The following is a 19742-nucleotide window of genomic DNA, read 5'->3' on the forward strand; positions in this document are numbered from 1 at the left end:
AACAGACCCACTGAAAGACTGTCCCTTCCCTGGCTGGGAAGGAAAATAAGAAATAGGGCATCGTTTCCTCTAAGGGCAGATTTTTCAGTTTCCCAGACGGAAGCAGGTTTACCAGGCCGGGGGAAACGGCTGCCTAGCACTTACCTAAGCAGAGCAGAGGGCCAGAGGGCACTGCGGGCCCAGGCCACATTCGCACAGGGAAAGTGGGTCTCAGTGACACAGCACCCCTCCAACCGCAGCCCCCACCCCCAAGCTCCAGTTCACCCCACATCACCCCCTTGGGCTTCGCACCAGCCCCGTCTTGACTCGTCCCACCGCCTAGGCCAGTCTTGTTGCCCTCCTCTGCCAGGCACCGGGTGCCTGCGCCTGCCAGTGAGAATCGCGTGCAGGCCCTCAGCAGGGCTGTGAGGGACAGGCTAGCAGTCACCCTTCCGGAGCATGGGGAGGAGCCAGCGAGGTGTGCCTAGGGCCGCGGTGGGCGGCCTTGTGCTGGGGCAGTCTGCTTTTGTTTTCTTTCTTCGGCTTGGATGGGGAATGTGTTGTTTGGGTGTGTGGTAGTTTTGTGTGCATGCGTCTGTCTGTTAACGTACAGGTTCCAAATCGTCTTTCTGGGGAAAGACCCTTATTTTTCTAGAGCGACTTGACACATTTTTGGTGAAGTGCATCAACTGTCCCCTTTCGAAAGACTGACGGGAAGGGAATAATGGGAACAACTTCATATGCCAAAGAAAACAGATAAGGTGTGAAGAGGCGGCTTATGAACATTTAAATCCCCACATGCCGTTTTTGGCTTTGTTTTTAAGAACTTCCCTAGGTGAAATTGACTAAGTTCAAAGAATGTTAGAACTGGAAGGAACTTTTGATATGAAACCAGCTTCTCATTATTATATATGTAGAGCAAGAGGCCCAGAGAGGGTAAGTGACTTGTCCAAAGTCACAGAGCACCGGAATGCAGTTGGGGCTAATTTCTAGTCGGGAGCTCAAGTGGGAAGCGCAGTATCTCTCAGCGAAAGGACAGTAGTGTGATTTTTTAAAGATTTTATTCTATTTTTTATTGTATGGTTGTTGTAAGAGAAGTTGGGAGCACTTCATGTTTGAATTTCCCTGGAGTCCTACCACTTCAAAATGATCCTTGTGAGTATTTTTGCTGTATAATTTTCCAGACGTTTTAATGTATGTGTATCCTGGTTTTTAAAAAATGCTGTATTTATTAAAATTGGTTTACACTGTGCATACCTCTTTGCAATGTAATTCCTAACACATGCATAACTGTTGTATTGAATGGATGAACCGTCATTAATTTAATCAGTCCCTACGATAGAAATATAAGCTTTTTCAGATGTTAAGCTCTTATAAAAGATGCTGCATTAAAGATTCCTGTTTGTACATCTTTTGCTGAGCTGCTGTCTGCTTATTGATTGGTATGAGTTTTCGTAAGAACATAGCGCCATGGTGTATACAGGCTGAGTGTGAGGCCTGGCTCTGGAACTTACTGTGCGTCTTGACACAGATCACAACCTTTGTAGGCTCCAGTTTCCTCATCTTTAAGTGGAAGCAATCATACTACTGATCGCCTGGAGGTGCTGGGAGGATTAAATGAGATAATACGTGTAAGATAATTAGTGCCTAGGACACAGCAAGTCCTGAATCAGTATTAGCTATCATTATTGTCACCACAAGAACATCAGTTTATCAACATAACACCATAGTTTTCTATTACTCTTTAGAAGAAAGTAATCAGGGCACCCGGTGGCTCAGTTGGTTGAACATCCGGCTTCGGCTCAGGTCATAATCTCACAGTCTGTGGGTTTGAGCCCAGTGTTGGGCTCTGTGCTGACAGCTCAGAGCCTGGAGCCTGCTTTGGATTCTGTGTCTCCCTGTCTCTCTGCCCCTCCCCCACTCACTCTCTGTCTCTGTCTCTCAAAATAAAAAATAAAGACTAAAAAAGAGAGTTTCATAAAGAAACCATATCAGTTTCATAAGGAGGTTTTTAGATGTAAAATTAAGGTAGGTAAATTAATATTTGTTGCTTCTAACTTAATTTGTCCAAAGGATAAGTAATAAATTCTTTAAAAATTTTTTTGTTTATTTACTTTTGAGAGAGAGAGAGAAAACAGAGCATGAACAGGGGAGGGGCAGAGAGAGAGGGAGACACAGAATCCAAACCAGGCTCCAGGCTCTGAGCTGTCAGCACAGAGCCTGACGTGGGGCTCAAACTCAGGAACCGTGAGATCATGACCTGAGCCGAAGCCGGTGCTTAAGTGACTGAGCCCCCCAGGCGCCCCTGATAAATAATAAAGTTAAGTGAACTGTGGGCTGTTGAGCTACTTGCCATGTTCTGGTTATACAGCTTACTGCCAGTCAAACCAGAAAAGCATAGCTTTTCATTGAAGGTTCTTAAGTAAAAATTGGCTGTTTTGTGATAACTGAAGCCGTCTCTGATTCTTTCGCCTTTGAAAATTGCTCAAAGCACAGCTTATCCCATAAAAGCAGCAGGATTTTCTATGCTATCACCTTGAAAGTTCCCCAGTGCCTCAGAAAATTGGGGCAGGGGGTACCTGGGTGGTTCAGTCGGTTAAGCCTCCGTCTCTTTTATAAAATTTTTTTTACATTTATTTATTTTTGAGAGACAGAGCATGAATAGGGGAGGGGCAGAGAGAGAAACAGACACAGAATCTGAAGCAGGCTCCAGGCTCTGAGCTAGTGGTCAGCACAGAGCCCGATGCAGGGCTCGAACCCACGAACTGTGAGATCATGACCTGAGCTGAAGTCTGACGCCCAACTGACTGAGCCACCCAGGCACGCCCAGCCTCCATCTCTTGATTTCGGCCTAGGTCAAGATCTCACGGCTCAGGAGTTCAAGCCACAGCATCAGGCTCTGTGCTGATAGCGTGGAGCCTGTTTGGGATTTTCTCTCTCTCTCTCTCTCTCTCTCTCTCTCTGCTCGTCTCCCACTCATGCTGGCTCCCTCACTCTCTCTCAAAATAAATAAATGTAGAAAACCAAAACATTATTTTTAAAATTTGAGGCAGGTTTCGGGAGGTGAAAGCACTGTATGGACATCCATCACGTTCTGAAGTCCGGGGGAAGACCGGGGCTGCTGCAACTCACACCAGTGGCACTGCCCCTCCCGCACACCTCGTTGCTGTGGGACAGCAGTGGCCCCAGGCAGCCTGAGCTTCCACAACATCTCCTCCACTGTCCCTGCATCCTCGGCCTGGCGCCCGTGCAGCCCCACGGCGCAGGATGCCAGCTCCTTCTCCAGGTGAGAAGCGGGAAGGGGCCAGCATAGGTTCCACAGTGTCTTCACGGGTTTTAGTGTGTCCTCATGGGTTCCCGGGGATCCTTACGGGTTCCAGTTTGACCTTGGTACAGACTGACCCCACTCTTGACTCAACTCCAGGACCAGCTGATGTTGGCTGAGTGCTCACCATGGGCCTTATCTTTATTACTTTCAACTTCACAGGGGCATCTGGGTGGCTCAGTTGGTTGAGTGACTGACTGGCTCAGGTCATGATCTCACGGGTCATGGGTTCGAGCTCCACATCAGGCTCTGTGCTGACAGTGTAGAGCCCGCTTCGGATCTTATGTCCCTGTCTCTGCCCCTTCCCTATATTTGTGTGCTCTGTCTCTGTGTCTCTCCTCTTTCAGAAATAAAGCATTTTTTAAAAAACAAAAACTTCACAACATGTGGGTGGGGGCAGGTAATGATCTTGTACAGGTTCGTGAGTTCAAGCCCCATGTCAGGCTCTGTGCTGCCAGTGTGGAGCCTGCTTGACATTCTTTCCCTCTCTCTCTCTGCCCCTCCACCACTCTTGCCCTCTCTCTCAAAAAATAATGAGAATGAGACATTTAAAGAATTTATAAGTGGCATTAATTAATGACAAAAAAATGATTAATGGCTACTTCCAGGATAAAGGTACCCAAAAAGCGGTTCAATCCGGTTCCCTTGTTCTCTCAAAGGCACAGTTGCCGACACAGCAGGCTCAGCAGCTCTCTGCCTGCCCTTGTTTTCCTTCCAACTGGCCAGTGGGAGAAAGGCCACATCTGCAAGTCTAATGAGCAGAACCACTTCCTTCGTCAAGACGCGGCATGGCTTGCTACCTATGAGTGAGGCAGCCCTGGCTAGATTTCTTTTAAAAGGGGAATCATGATAATGGTGGCTGTGCGGATAGAAACAGGATAAATCACGTACAGTAGTCAAGCACAGACCCATGGTTAGAAGCTATTGTCAATACTCAGGATATTAACACGTCCCAGGGTCCCTGTAAACACCTCATAAAGAGCCATAAAGCCATCAATGTGGCCTGGCTCTTATTTGACATTTTTCAGTGGGGAACAAGAATTCAGGAAGGTAGTTGGCGGTTGGGGTGAGGGGGAAATGTAGAAACTGGTCTGCAACACAGGCCCGGTAAAGGGCATACTTGGCCTGTTGGAGGGCGCCCTGCAGCCGCGGGAGCAGAGCCCAGCGGAGGATGCACGCTCTACAGCTCTGTCCAAAGTCAAAGGAAGGGCCCCTGTACTGGAAGCCTTCTTGAATGCACTAAGCACTAGGCAGGGGGTGACACTTGCACTCTTGACGTAGGTTTATTATTAAAAACCTGGAGTCCGTGGACTTTCTCAAGGGACGTGTAGGGTCTCCTGCAGGTGCATGGAACAAAGGACTCCGCTTTTAGCACGTTCTTGCAAAACCCCCGAGCAAGCAGCCCGCCCAGCTACTCGTTTCGTCTGAATCGCCAGCCCGGCTCGTGGACTCTGGGTGCGAACGGAACCGAGCCAGAGAGTCCCATCCATTAACTACCGACCTCTCGGACGTGAGAGGCGCGCTCAGAGCCCACACGGCAAGGGGAACTACCGTGGCTTCCGTGCTGGGGCTGCCAGGGGCCCCGCGCTTTCTCCAGCCCTGCCTCTGAGTCCCTAGCCCTGGAGGAGCTTAGGGCTACAGCCCCGCACCGACCCGCGTGCAGCGAGAGCCCGGCGGAGTCGCTCTCCCGACACCTCTCCAAGGGCCCTGGGCGCGGCGGGAGGGCTCGTTCCCCGCCCCTCCTCACTCCCGGGCAGGCTCACACCGCCCAGCCCTAGGCGGCGCCTCGCGACAGCAGCGAGTTAGAGCCCTCGGGCACGCCCCCCTCGCAGCACGCTTCCGGCAAGCGCTCCGCCTCCCTCGTGGCCACGCCCCGGCCGCGTGCGCTCCCCGGCGGGTCCCGCCCACCACAGCTGAGAGACCAGGTCTCCGGAGCCGGACTGGGGCAAGAGCAGGGGGAGCCGCGGGGTCGGAGCCTGAGCTGAGACAGGTGCTTTGACTAACCTCGGATGGTAACATCTCCTTGCCCTGGGAGACGCCGCTGCTGCGCTCACGTCGCGGCCCTTCCCCGCCCTCTACCCTGCCTTTCCCCCTTTCCCGGTAGGAAGGCTTCCTGTATCTCAGTGAAGGTAGTGAGAGAAGAGTAGGAAATGTGGTCCGAAGTGGACTGGAGTGGGAAGGACGCGGAGGCGGCGGCGGCCCGGAGTCCAGGAAGCAGCAGCTGGAGCTGTCCTCCTGAGGTCCCTGAGGGGCAGCAGCTCGGGGACAGGCAGCAGCGCCCCTGCCGCACCACGTTCACCCCCTCCCTGGCAGCTTTCTCACTGCACCGTGCTTCTGGAGGTGCCTGGTTCTCCAGGGGCTGTTGTCTCTGGCTGTCTTCTGAAAATCTCCCCCCCCTCCACACACACCTTCTTCAGGGCCAAAAGCCACCTAGCGGGCCCAAGGCCACCCAGGCCCCCATCCCAAGACTCCTCCGGGGTGGGAGCCGACCTACTGGGCATCAAGGTAAATACTGTCATGTAGTATTTAAATCCAAATAGGGAAACATTGGCTGGAAGCCCGTTTTAAATAGCGTTTTAGTAGAGCCGTGCACCAAGCTCGGTGGAGCAAGTACAGGACCAGGTCCTATATTTAACTTTTGATAATTTGAAGTACCTGGATGGCTCAGTCTTAAGTCTCGGACTTGGGCTCAGGTCGTGATCTCATGGGGCAGATGCCAGCGGAGCCCCACGTGGGGCCCTGTGCTGACAGCCCAGCTTGGAGACTGTTTCAGATTCTGTCTTCCCCCTTATTCTGTCTCTCAAAAAAATAAATAAATTTTGATAATGTTGAAGTCATGCGTTACTTTTGCAATAACTTGTTCATGTTAAATACTGCATTTAGGGGCACCTGGGTAGCTCACTCGGTTAAGCGACCGACTTCGGCTCAGGTCATGATCTTACGGTTAGTGGGTTCGAGCCCCGAGTCGGGTTCTGTGCTTACAGCTAGCTCAGAGCCTGGAGCCTGCTTCAGATTCTGTATTTCCCTCTCTCTCTGACCCACCTCTGCTTGCGCTGTCAAAAATAAGTTAAAAAAAATTTTTTAAATAAACGAAAATACTGCATTTAAACATGCATCTTGATTACTGATTTCTTTGGCCCCCCCATTAAATTTTGCATGGAAGGCAAATCCGTCCCTTAAAGCAAGCCTCAAACTGGGTATTACAGAAAAGTATCCCGGGCGGTGGGGAGGTAGGAAAGAGACAGAAATTTTAAAACAAGCATGAAATAATATCCATGTATTTAATGTCATCTGTATTTCCGAAGACTGAAACCCTGGCGAGGTTCTCCACTCAGAAAGGAGCCTGCAGTAAGCATGGGTGTGAATGAAGCCAGAGCGCAGCTGAGCCAACCTGAAAGAGGCAGTTGGGCGGGACAGCCATTCAAAATGTGCTTCAGGGCTTTTGTCCTGGACATGCTCGCGTTTTTATTGCTTTTTCCCATTACTTTAAGGGATAGAAAATGGAAGAAGTTCCAGTTTATAGAAATTTCCCATTACCAGTGGAAACAGGAGTTCCTAGAGGGAAAAATTTAGAACATTTTTCCTACACCTGTATTACACACACACACACACACACACACACACACACACACACACACATTTGCAATAAGGCTCAGTTCCTGACACAGCATTCCTTTGGGGTGGATGGTGGCCCTCCATAAAGGAATAGTTCTGTCTCCTGTGTAGTCAGGTTGGGACTCCACCTGGCCCGGAAGTATTTACATTAAAGCACTGAGGAGCTGGGTTAGGAAAGTTCAACTGTACTCAATTCTTTAAAATATTCAAAACCAAGCAGAACCTCTGAGCTAAAATGAGTAATTTCGTAAGTATGTTGGCACTGTGCAAGGGGGTCATTCGTTCACAGGATACAGGACAGGAGCGCCTGACATTGGCTTAGTTATGTTGAAACTTATGGAGGAAGAGAGCTTCAAGTCCAAGTCGTATTGTTACTTTTAAGCATTGGGTAAAGCAATGAAGGGAGTGGCATCCCTAAATCTGTCTTAAACAAAACAAAAAAAGAACTGCGGATGAGTTCCGTGGACCTAAAAAGGTGAAAATGGGAGTTCTGATCTACAGGTTGCCGATACCACACAAGTTCGATGTTCTGAAACTGCCAGAAGCAGACGTGAATATTCTCCTAAAGAACTTCTAACATCTGAGGAGTTTTTTCCTTTAGGCTGTACCATTACAACCAGGTGGGGTTTGTGGAATTGGGCGGGGGCGGGGGCGGGGGCGGGGGCGGGAGGCAGATTTGTACTTGTGTTAATTTGAAGTACTTTTTCATTTTCCCAAGCAGTGATGACTTATTTGTAGGTCACGGATCAAAAGGGGACTGTGTGAGAGGACAGGAAACCGTAAGTTGTATCACAGAAGTCCTGGTGGGGGAACCGCAAGGCGCTCGCTCCCCACCGCCTTGGCTGCAGAACACGTGAATGCACTGTGGGAACAGGGCATGGGACTGGTGACGGGGGGGGGGGGGGGGGGGGGGGGGGGGGGGGGGGGGGGGGGGGGGGGGGGGGGGGGGGGGGTCTGAAAAGCAGCTCAACAAAGCAGACCACCGAGGCCATAGCTGGCCTTGCAAGTCTGGCCAGGGCTTGGGAGGCCCAGGCCTCTGCTTTCCCAAGCTGGTGCCTTGCTTTCGCTGGGGTTACATACTGGTCTCTTAATGGAGTTCTGAGAGGAGAAAGAGCTACAAGAAACAGAAAGGGAAGATGTTCTCATCTACTTTCAAACTCTCCAGCATGAATTCCAAGAAACTCTTAATATATGTTTTTCCTTTCTCTTTTGCAAACATATATATATATGAACCAGGATTGGGAACAGGACCCAATAAATTGGCCCAGATGAGAGCCCACTGCGGGCTCTGGCTGTTTATGGGTTTGACCACTGGTGTGTTTGAATCTGTCCCGAATGAGCACTATTACACTGCCCTTCTTTCTTTTCTTTTTTTAAAATTTTTTTGGTCTTTATTTTGAGAGAGGCATAGAGCAAGTGGGAGAGGGGCAGAGAGAGAGGGAGATACAGAATCTGAAGCAGGCTTGAACCCACGGACTGTGAGATCATGACCTGAGTCGAAGTCGGACACCCAACTGACTGAGCCACCCAGGCGTCCCTACACTGCCCTTCTTTAAGATTATATACTCATGCAGAGGAAGGATCCTAGATCCTGAATCTGAGAGCAAAAGTGAGGAGTCAGACAAGGGGAGGAGACCCAGTGTCACAATTTGTAGTTGGGAAACTTCCAAAAGGATTAAATACAATGTAAATTCCACTAACCAGGAAGCTAAGTGGACAGTGAGGTCAATTGACAGTTTATAAAATTAATTTTATTGAGGCATAATCGACATATAACATTAGTTTCAGGTGTACAACATAGTGATCTATATACATTGCAAAATGATCACAGTGTAGTCTAGTTAACATCTGCCATCAGTTACAAACATTTTTTTCTTGTGCTGAAAACTTTTAAGATCTACCCTCTTAGCAACTTTCAAATATGCAATGCAGCATTATCTTCTTAATTATTATTTTGGAGAGAGTGTGTGAGTGGGGAAGAGGGCAGAGGGGGAGAGAGAATCTTAAGTAAGCTCTACGCTCAGCATGAAGTCCAATATGGGGCTCAATCTCAGGACCTTGAGATCATGACCTGAGCTGAAGTCAAGAGTCTGATGCTCAACCGAGCCATGCAGGCACGCCACAATGCAATATTAGTAACTACAGTCAGCATGCTGTACATTACATCCCCACGACTTAGGTTATAACCGGAAGTTTGTACCCTTTGATCCCCTTCACCCATTTCTCCCACCTCCTCCCACCTCTGGCAAATGTCAGTCTGTTCTCCGAGTTTGGGTTCCTGCATGTGTGGGGGGGTGGGTACCATCTTTGTCTTTCTCTGACTGAGCACAATGTCCTCGAGGTCCATCCATGTTGTTGCAAATGTCAAGATTTCACTCTCTCTTACGGCCGAATCATATTCCATGGGATGTGTATACGCACATACGGCATGTTCTTTATCCACTCATCCACTGACGGACACTTCGGCTGTTTCCGGCTCTCGATGCTGTAAATAATGCCGCAGTGAACGTGGGGATGCTGACTCTAAAATGCCTAACGCCACTCTCCTGCCACAGGAACTGGTGATGAGAACTGAGGCCTCCTCATTACAGAGAAGAGCCAGTGGGACCCAGGGCGTTCCACCGCCTGGGCCACCACCACCTTCCACCCAGCATCCTCACGCGGGAGCTGGAATCAGGTCACTTGACAGGGTCCTGAACCCAGGAAGGGTGGGGGGTGGGGCCAGGTTGGCACATGCAGAATTGATGATGACACACCGCTTTCCCTCCAAACTGTGGACAGGGCAGACACGGAGAGGTAATGAATCTGAACCTAGCTGAGCTCAGCATTAAAGGCTCAAATGCCTAGGCGGCGTCCAGAATTCAGCAACTCTGCTGTCCCGGCTCGATGGGCCACAAGCCTCCTTAGCCTCCTTGCCAGACCACCTTGTATTTTAATGTTTATTTCTGAGAGAGAATGAGAGAAAGAGAGTGGGGAGGGGGGGAGCAGAGAGAGAGGCAGACATTGAATCTGAAGCAGGCTCCAGACTCTGAGCTGTCAGCACAGAGCCCAATGTGGGGCTCAAAGTCATGAACTGCCAGATCATAACCTGAGCCGTTCAGATGCTCAACCAACGGAGCCACCCAGCTGCCCGCTCCCAGACCACCTTTTTAACACTCAAGAGGTTTCAGAGGATGACTCTTTAGTCATCCTTAAAGGAAACCTAAAAGTCCAAAGTGCATCTATTGATTAGCTACTTCAGACTGAAGATGGGCTTTCCAAATGAGGGGATTTTATTTTATTTTTGAGAGAGCCAGAAAGAGAGAGAGAGAATGAGGACATATCCCAAGCAGGCTCCACACTCCATGCAGACCCCAACACAGGGCTCAATCTCATGCCCACGAGGTCATGACCTGAGCTGAAATCAAAAGTCAGACACTTGACTGACTGAACCGCCCAGGTGCCCCTCTCTCAGATTAACTTTTTTTTTTTAATGATTCTATTTTTTTTTAATAGTTTATTTTTGAGACAGAGACAGAGCACGAGTGGGGTAGGGACAGAGAGAGACAGGGAGACACAGAATCCAAAACAGGCTCCAGGCTCTGAGCCGTCAGCACAGAGCCCGACATGGGGCTCGAACTCACAAACCATGAGATCATGACCTGAGCCGAAGTTGGATGCTTAACGGACTGCGCCACCCAGGCGCCCCTCAGACTGACTTTCAAAAGGACCTGCCTTTTACCATGCTCAGCTCCCCCCATCAGCACGGTGACTCTAGCTCTAATGAGGAGGGGCACAGCAGCTGGATGGCGGATGGCCTGCCAGCAGGACAGTAACAGTGCTTTATGCTGTTAGCAGGCAAAGCCTAACAGCAAGGACACAATGCAAGCCTCTAGCTAGTCTTGTATCCAAGACCTGGAAAAAAATTCAAGAACATTAGAAGTGGGAGAATAAAAGCAAAGCAATGAGCCCAGACCAGAGCTTGGCACAGTCCATGCTCATGAAGAGTGAGCTAAACAGAGGGAGTGCAGTATTCACTTACTAAAGATATTTTAGCAATAACGAAATTTCTCCCATTGGGGTTTCAAATCTCAATAGCATATAGATTGGTATGTTTTGTTTTTCTATGAAGATGGTAGATTTTCAATGCCGTAAACCAATGCCGTTTTTCTCTCTGATTGAAGGTTTGGTTTAAGAATGGGAGGGCCAAGCGCTGGAGACATCCGAGGGTTTGAATTCTCAGAAATGTGTCCCCATCGCCATGGGCCCCTTGTGCCGTACTCTTACACGGGCCCTGGAATGCCACCTTTCTCCTGGAGCCCAAATGGACAGGGGTCCTTCTGGTGCCCCTGCAGCCCAGAACACCCACGGCTAGCCTACTGGCTAAGGTAAAGATATCGTGTTTAAGTAAGAAAATGTTTTTTTTTTAACTTATTTTAGAGAGAGAACATGCAAGTGGGGGAAAGGGGCAGGGGGAGAGAGAGAATCCCAAGCAGGCTCCACACTCAGCACAGAGCCCAATGCAAAGCTCAATCTCACAACTATGAGATCATGACCTGAACTGAAGTCAGGAGTGGGACGCTCAGAGGGGAGCCACGATGGCAGAGCAGCACGAAAGTTCTCAGCTTCTCTCATCCCCCAAATGCAGCTAGATTAGCACCAAAGCATTGTACACACCTAGAAAACTGACCTGAGGATTAACACAACAATCTGCATAACTTGAGCCACAGAACTCAGCAGGTACGCAGCATGGAGAGGTGAGCTGGGGGACAGGGAAGCCCTGGAGGGTAGGGAGCTTTATTTGCAGAGAGAAGACAGAGAAACAGGGGAGAAGACAGGAAAAGCACTATCCCCGCAAAAGTAGCTGGAGAAAAAGAGTGGGAATACCCACAAGGGACTGAAGGAGAAAGGAGAGGGTTTCAATACAATCAGGACTCTATAAACATGGGAAAACCGTGTCAGAAATTCCGCAGCTTGATACCTGGCGGAGCTCTGGTGGGAAGGGCGAATCCCCAGGAGCAGACAGCGAGGTCCAAAAGCCACACGGGGGAAGGCAACTCCCCTGCTAGGAGGACATTTGATAGAGGCCCTACAGCCTCCCCACAGGCCAAGGTCCCAGCAGACCCAGAGAACAGCTACGTTTGCTGGTACTGGAACAAAACTGCCAGGGGGGCAGGGAAACCTGGCACTGGCCGTGTGTTGTTTTGCCATGATCTCTAAACCTCTGCTGCCTCAGGATCCCACAAACTACAATTGCTGAGCCTCTGCAACAGCACAACCGCAGGAACATTCTGGGGGAAGGCCGGCACCCGGCCATTGCTCAGTGAGACCCTCCCCCAGAGGGTCAGAGCGGGTCCAAGTTGCAAGGTCTCAGAGGTGAGGGGTTTGGAAACACAGCCCCGAAATATAATTCAGGAGGGAGGTGCCAACTGGTGGGCTGATGGCTTGGATAACATAACATGGACACTGTGGAAGTGGGTAGTGGACAGAAGCCGAAGACAAAGGAGGGCTGCCTGACTGCTGGTCGGTGAGAGTGCAGAGTTCTAATACCAGACTGGGAAGCTGGGTGACGCCATTTTCACCTCTCCAGCACATGCACATACACACATGTGCGCCACACCCATCCACCCAGCAGGCTATGCAGTGCCACCTAGTGGAGAACGGAGCTGTTACACCAAGCCTGGCCCAACTGTGCCAACCAAGCTCAGGCCTTAGAGGAGGACCAAACGTCTCTCCTCCTGCTTAGAGTATGAACTATAAAGTGTTTCATAGTTAGACTTCTAGGGAAAACCAAATGTAATTTCATTTGGATTTCATTCTGTTTGTTGGCCCATCTATTTTTTTGTTTTGTTTCTTATTCTTTTCTTATTCTTGGATACAGAAAGAAAGAATTATTTTTATTTTCTGTTTAAAACATTAAAAATTTTTTCACTATACTTTTTGTAAGTTTTTTATTGTTTTACTTTCACTTAATTTCATTCTATTTTATTGTACACATCTTTTTAAGTTTTTAAACGTTTTCTTACTTTTTTTCCCTTTCATTCCCTTTTTCTCTATTCTATCAAGTTTCTTCCAACAATAAGACCAAAACACCTAGGATCTAGCTTTCATTATTTGATTTTTTACATGTTGTTTTAATTTTCTATTGTATTAATTCTTTCTCTTCCTCCAAAATGAGAAAATGAAGGAATTCACCCCCAAAAAAGAACAGGAAGAAATGACAGCCAGGGACTTAACCAATACAAATATAGGCAAGATGTCTGAACTAGAATTTAGAATCATGATAATAAGCATACTAGCTGGGGTTGAGAAAAGCATAGAACCCCCTTCTGTGGAGATAAAAGAAGTAAAACCTAGTCCAAACAAAATGAAAAATGCTATAACTGAGATGCAATTTCGAACAGACCCCATGGCAGCAAGGACGGACAAAGCAGAGCAGTGAATCAGTGATATAGAAGACAAGATGATGGAGAATAAGGAAGCAGAAAAAAAGAGGAAAACTAAGGCAAAAAAAAAAGCACAATACAAGAATTAGAGAACTCAGTGACTTACTGGAAAGGAGTAACATCCAAATCATTGGAGTCCCAGAAGATGAATAGAGGGAAGAATGGTAGGTGTATGGGAGCAATTCAACCTGGGGAAGACACAGTCATCAAAATCCAAGAAGCACAGAGAACTCCCATTAGATTCAACAAAAACCAACCATCAACATCACATATCACAGTCAAGTTCACAAAATACACAGACAAGGAAAGAATTATGAAAGCATCAAAGGAGGAAAAAAAGTCCTCACCCTATAAGGAAAGACGGATCAGGTTCACAGCAGACCTATCCACAGAAACTTGGCAGGCCAGAAAGGAGTGGCAGGATATATTCAACGTGCTGAATTGGAAAAAATATGCACCCAAGAGTACTTTATCTAGCAAGGCTGTCATTCAAAATAGAAGGAAGGAGAGAGAAAGAGTTTCCCAAACAAAAACTAAAGGAGTTCGTGACCACTAAACCAGCCCTGCAAGAAATTTTAAGGGGTGCTCTCAGAGGGGAGAAAAGAAAAGAAAAAACAAAACAAAAAAAGACCAAAAGTAAGAAAGATTAGAAAGGACCAGAGAACACACCAGAAACTCCAACTCTATAGGCAACACAATGGCAATAAATTCCTATCTTTCAGGACTCTGCCTAAATGTCAACTGACTAAACTCCAATCAAAAGACATATGGATGGGGCACCTGGGTGGCTCAGTCGGTTGAGCCCCCGGCTTCGGCTCAGGTCATGACCTCATGGTTCGTAGGTTCGAGCCCATGTCGGGCTCTGTGCTGACAGCTAACTCAGAGCCTGGAGCCTGCTTCAGATTCTCTATCTCCCTCTTTCTCTGACCCTCCCCTGCTCACACTGTCTCTCTCTCAAAAATAAATAAAAAACACTAAAAAATTTTTTTAAAAAGAGAACTTTTCAAGAAAAAAAGGCACATGGTAACAAAATGGACAAGAAAACAAGATCCATCTATATGCTATTTACAAGAGACTCAGTGTGTTTTATTTTTTTTAATTTTTAATGTTTATTTTTGAGAGAGAGACAGAGACAGAACTGTGAGTGGGAGAGGGGCACAGAGAGAGAGGGACACACAGAATCTGAAGGGAGCTCCAGGCTCTGAGCTGTCGGCACAGTCTGAACTGGGGCTCAAATTCATGGACTGTGAGATCATGACCTGACCTGAAGCCGGACATCCAAACAAATGAGCCACCCAGGTGCCCCTACAAGAGACCCATTTTAGACCTAAAGACACCTTCAGATTGAAAGTAAGAGGTTGGAGAACCACCTATCATGCAAACGGTCACCAAAAGAAAGGCCAGAGTAGCTATACTTACATCAGACAATCTAGATTTTAAAATAGACTGTAACAAGAGATGAAGAAGGGCATTATATCATAATTAAGGGGTTTATCCAGCAAGAGGATCTAATAATTGTAAACATTTATGCCAATGTGAAAGAACCCAAATATATAAATCAATTAATCACAAATATAAGTAAACTCAATGATAATAATACCATAGTTGTAGGGGACTTCAACACCCCACTTACAGTAACAGACAGAACATCTAAGCAGAAAATCCACAAGGACACAATGGCTTTGAGTAACACACTGGACCAGACGGACCTCACAGATATACTCTGAACATTTCATCCTAAAGTAGCAGAATACACATTCTTCTCAAGTGCACATGGAACATTCTCCAAAACAGACCACATGCTGGGATACAAATCAGCCCTCAACAAGTATAAAAGGATTGAGATCATAATGTGCATATTTTCAGACCACAATGCTATGAAACTTGAAATCAACCACATAAAAAAATTTGGAAAGACCATGAATACTTGGAAATTAAAGAACATCCTACTAAAGAATGAATGGCTTAACCAAGAAGTTAAAGAGGAAATTAAAAAGTACATGGAAGCCAATGAAAATGAAACCATGACAGCCCAAAACCTCTGGGATGCAGCAAAGGCGGTCATAAGAGGGAAGTATATAGCAATCCAGACTTCCTAAAGCAGAAAAAAAGGTCTCAGATACACATCCTAACCTTATACCTAAAAGAGCTGGAAAAAGAACAGCAAATAAAACTCCAAACCAGTACAAGACAGGCAATAATAAAAATTAGAGCAGAAACAAATGCTGTCGAAATAAATATCAAAACAAAACAAAAAAGTAGAACAGATCAGTGAAACGAGGAGCTGGTTCTGTGAAAGAATTAACAAAATTGATAAACTCCTAGCCAGTTTGATCAAAAGGAAAAAGGAAAGGACCCAAATAAATAAAATAAAAAATGAAAGAAGAGAGATCACAACCAGCACAGCAGAAATACAAATAATAAGAGAATATTATGAGAAATTATATGCCAAAAAATGAGGCAATCTGAAAGAAACGGACAAATTCCTAGAAACATATAAACTACCAAAACTGAAACAAGAAGAAACAGAAAATTTGAACAGATCCATAACCAGTAAAGAAATTGAACCAGTAATCAACAATCTCCCAAAAAACAAGAGTCCAGGGCTGGATAGCTTTCTAGGGGAATTTTACCAAACATTTAAAGAAGAGTTAACACATAATTCTTTTGAAGCTGCTCCAAATAATAGAAATGGAAGGTAAACTTCCAAACTCATTCTACAAGGCCAGCATTACCTTGATTCCAAAACCAGACAAAACACCCCACAAAAAGGAGAACTCCAGGCCAATTTCCCTGATGAACATGAGTGCAAAAATTCTCAAGAAGATACTAGCCAACTGGCTCCAAACAATACATTAAAAGAATTATTCACCACAACCAAATGGGATTTACACCTGGGATAAAGGACTGGTTCAATATCCACAAATCAATGTGATACATCACATCAATAAAAGAAAGGACAAGAACCACATGATCCTTTCAATAGATGCAGAGAAAGCATTTGACAAAATACAATATCCTTTCTTGATGAAAGCCCTCAAGAAATTAGGGATGGAAGGATCATACATCAAGATTAGGAAAAGCCATATACAAAAGTCCCACCACTAATTTCATCCTTAATGGGGAAAAACTGGGAGCTTTCCCCCAAGAGCAGGAATACAACAGGGATGTCCACTCTCACCAGTTACTCAACATAGTACTGGAATTCCTAGCCTCAGCAATCAGACAACACAAAGAAATAAAGCCATCCAATTCAGCAAGGAGGAAGTCAAACTTTCAGTCTTCACAGGCAACATGATACTCTATATGGAAAACCCAAAAGATTCTACCAAAAAACTGCTAGAATGATCCATGAATTCAGCAAAGTCACAGGATATAAATTCAATGCACAGAAATCAGTTGCATTTCTATACACCAATAATGAAGCAACAGAAAGAGAAATTAAGGAATCTATCCCATTTACAATTGCACCAAATACCATAAAATACCTAGGGATAACCAAACCTAACCAAAGAGGTGAAAAATCTAAACACTGAAAATTATAAAAAGCTCACAAAAGAAACTAAAGAAGACACACAAAAAAGGAAAAATATTCCATGCTCATGGATTGGAAGAACAAATATTGTTAAAATGTTGATACTACCCAAAGCAATCTACATATTCAATGCAATCCCTATCAAAATAACACCAGCATTCTTCACAGAGCTAGAACAAACAATCCCAAAATTTGTATGGAACCACAAAAGACCCCGAATAGCCAAAGCAACCCTGAAAAGAAAAACCAAAGCTGGAGGCATCACAATTCCAGACTTCGAGCTGTATTAGACAGCTGTAATCATCAAGACATTACGGTACTGGCAAAAAATAGACACAGATCAATGGAAAAGAATAGAGAACCCAGAAATGGACCCACAAACATATGGCCAACTAATCTTTGATAAGCCAGGGAAGAATATCCAATGGAACAAAACAGTCTCTTTAGCAAATGGTGCTGGAAAAACTGGACAGCAACATGCAGAAGAATAAACCCGGACCACTTTCTTACACCATACATAAAAACAAATTCAAAATGGATGAAAGACCTAAATGTAAGACACGAAGCCATCAGAATCCTAGAGGAGAAAACAGGCAACAACCTCTTTGATCTCAGCCACAGTAATTTCTTACTCAACATGTCTCTGGAGGCAAGGCAAACCAAAGCAAAAAATGGGACTTCACCAAGATAAAAAGCTTCTGCACAGTGAAGGAAACAATAAGTAAAACTAAAAGGCAGCCATCAGAATGGGAGAAGATATGTACAAATGGTGTGTGAGATAAAGGGTTAGTATCCAAAATCTATAAAGAACCTATCAAACTCAACACTCAAAAAACAAACAATCCAGTGAAGAAATGGGCAAAAGACATGAATAAACACTGTTCCAAAGAAGACATCCAGATGACTAACAGACACATAAGAAAATGCTCAACATCAGTCATCATCAAGGAAATGCAAGTGAAAACCACAGTGAGATACTACTACCTCACTCATCTGTCAGAATGGCTAAAATTAACAACTCAGTCAACGACAGATGTTGGCGAGGATGCGGAAAAAGAGGAACCATTTTGCACTGCTGGTGGGAATGCAAACTGGTGCAGTCACTCTGGAAAAACAGTATGGAGGTTCCTCAAAAAATTAAAACTAGAACTATCCTACAACCCAGCAATTGCACTACTAGGTATTTATCCAAAGGATACAGGTGTGCTATTTCGAATGGGCATATGCACCCCAATGTTTATAGCCGTGCTATCGACAATAGCCCAAGTATGAAAGAATCCAAGTGTCCATCGACACATGAATGGATGAAGAAGATGTGTGTGTACACACACACATACATACACACACACACACACACACACACACACACACACACACACACACAGAATGGAGTATTAGTCACCGATCAAGAAGAATGACATCTTGCCATTTGCAACAACATGGATGGAACCAGAGTGTATTATGCTAAGTGCAATTAGTCAGAGAACTACAAATATCATGTGACTTCACTCATATGTGGAATTTAAGACACCAAACAGATGAACATAAGGGAAGGGAAACAAAAATAATATAAAAACATGGAGAGGGACAAAACACAAGAGACTCTTAAATATAGAGAACAAACTGAGGGTTGCTGGAGGATTTTTGGGTAGGGGGATGGACTAAAGGGGCCAGGGGCATTAAGGAGAACACTCATTGACATGAACACTTGGTGTTATACACAGGGGATGAATCACTGGAATCTGCTCCTGAAATCATTACTGCAGTATATGCTAACTAACTTGGATGTCAATTAAAAAGTAAAAAAAAAAAAAAAAAAAAGACATGGGTGTTGGGAAATAGGACGAACTGTCCTTAGCAGACCTCTGTTCTCAGCACTTTCATTGTGTATAAATCGTCCTTATGGGACTTCTGTTCCCAGAACGCTGGGAACATGGGATTTAATGAAGTCCCAGGAGGACGTGCAGGACAGAGCCTTCCTGGTCATCAGCCAAGTGCATCAAGAAGCTGCTGCACCAGAGATATACCCACGCACAGTTGCAAGCTGTTCCTGTTCTGCCCTTTCTGTATCTATTGTTCTGGTTAAACATTTACAGCTGACTAAACATTTACTAGGCTCTAAGGAGGGTATAAAATAAGATGCTGTTCCTAATAAAGTCTGCCATTAGCCCTCAGCTCTTGAACCATGAGATCATGACCTGAGCCAAAGTTGGACACTCAACTGAGCCACCCAGGAGCCCCCAAAATGTCTCTTTTTAAAGAGCTGCAGAGATATTTAGGATTAAAGTGTGATATTTGTAATTTACCTTGGACAACTCAGCAAAAAACCCATACTTGAAACAAATATGTCAAAATGCTAACAAATGTTAAACCTGAGTGGTAAGTATATGGTATTAATTATACTCATAATGAAAAGGATATATTCACAATGAAAAGGAGAGAAAAACCTCATGTGTTTGGAGCAGGGGGCATGCTTTCCAGGAGCTCAGTCTAACGGAGGAGACAGAGGTAAGAGAGAAGTAGAGTCCGGAGCGACAGAGGGAACATGGGGTGCTCCGGGTGTACAGAGAAGTGTCAAAAGCAGGTGGACTTGGGGAGGCTGATTAAGGAATGGTTGACCAGGAAAAGGGGACTCTTATACTAGTTCTTTCTAAAATCAGTTTTATTACAGTGGCCCCTGGGTGGTTCAGTCAGTTAAGCCTCTGTCTTGAGCTCAGGTCATGATCTCTTGTATCATGAGTTCAAGACCCGCGTCAGACTCTGTGCTGACAGCTCTAACCCAGGAGCCTGCTTGGGATTCTGTGTCTTCATGTCTCTCTGCCCCTCCCCTGCTAACACTCTGTCTCTGTGTCTCTCTCAAAAA

The 19742-nt window shown here is 45.9% G+C and overlaps 1 pseudogene; it reads right to left on the bottom strand.

The window, feature by feature from the left end:
* Positions 1-8954: 8954 nt before the first annotated feature.
* LOC115283949 overlaps positions 8955-19742 on the bottom strand; it is a 28187-nt pseudogene continuing 17399 nt past the window's right edge.

This window comes from Suricata suricatta, chromosome X, assembly GCF_006229205.1.
Source record: "Suricata suricatta isolate VVHF042 chromosome X, meerkat_22Aug2017_6uvM2_HiC, whole genome shotgun sequence".
NCBI classification, from domain to species: Eukaryota; Metazoa; Chordata; class Mammalia; order Carnivora; family Herpestidae; genus Suricata; species Suricata suricatta.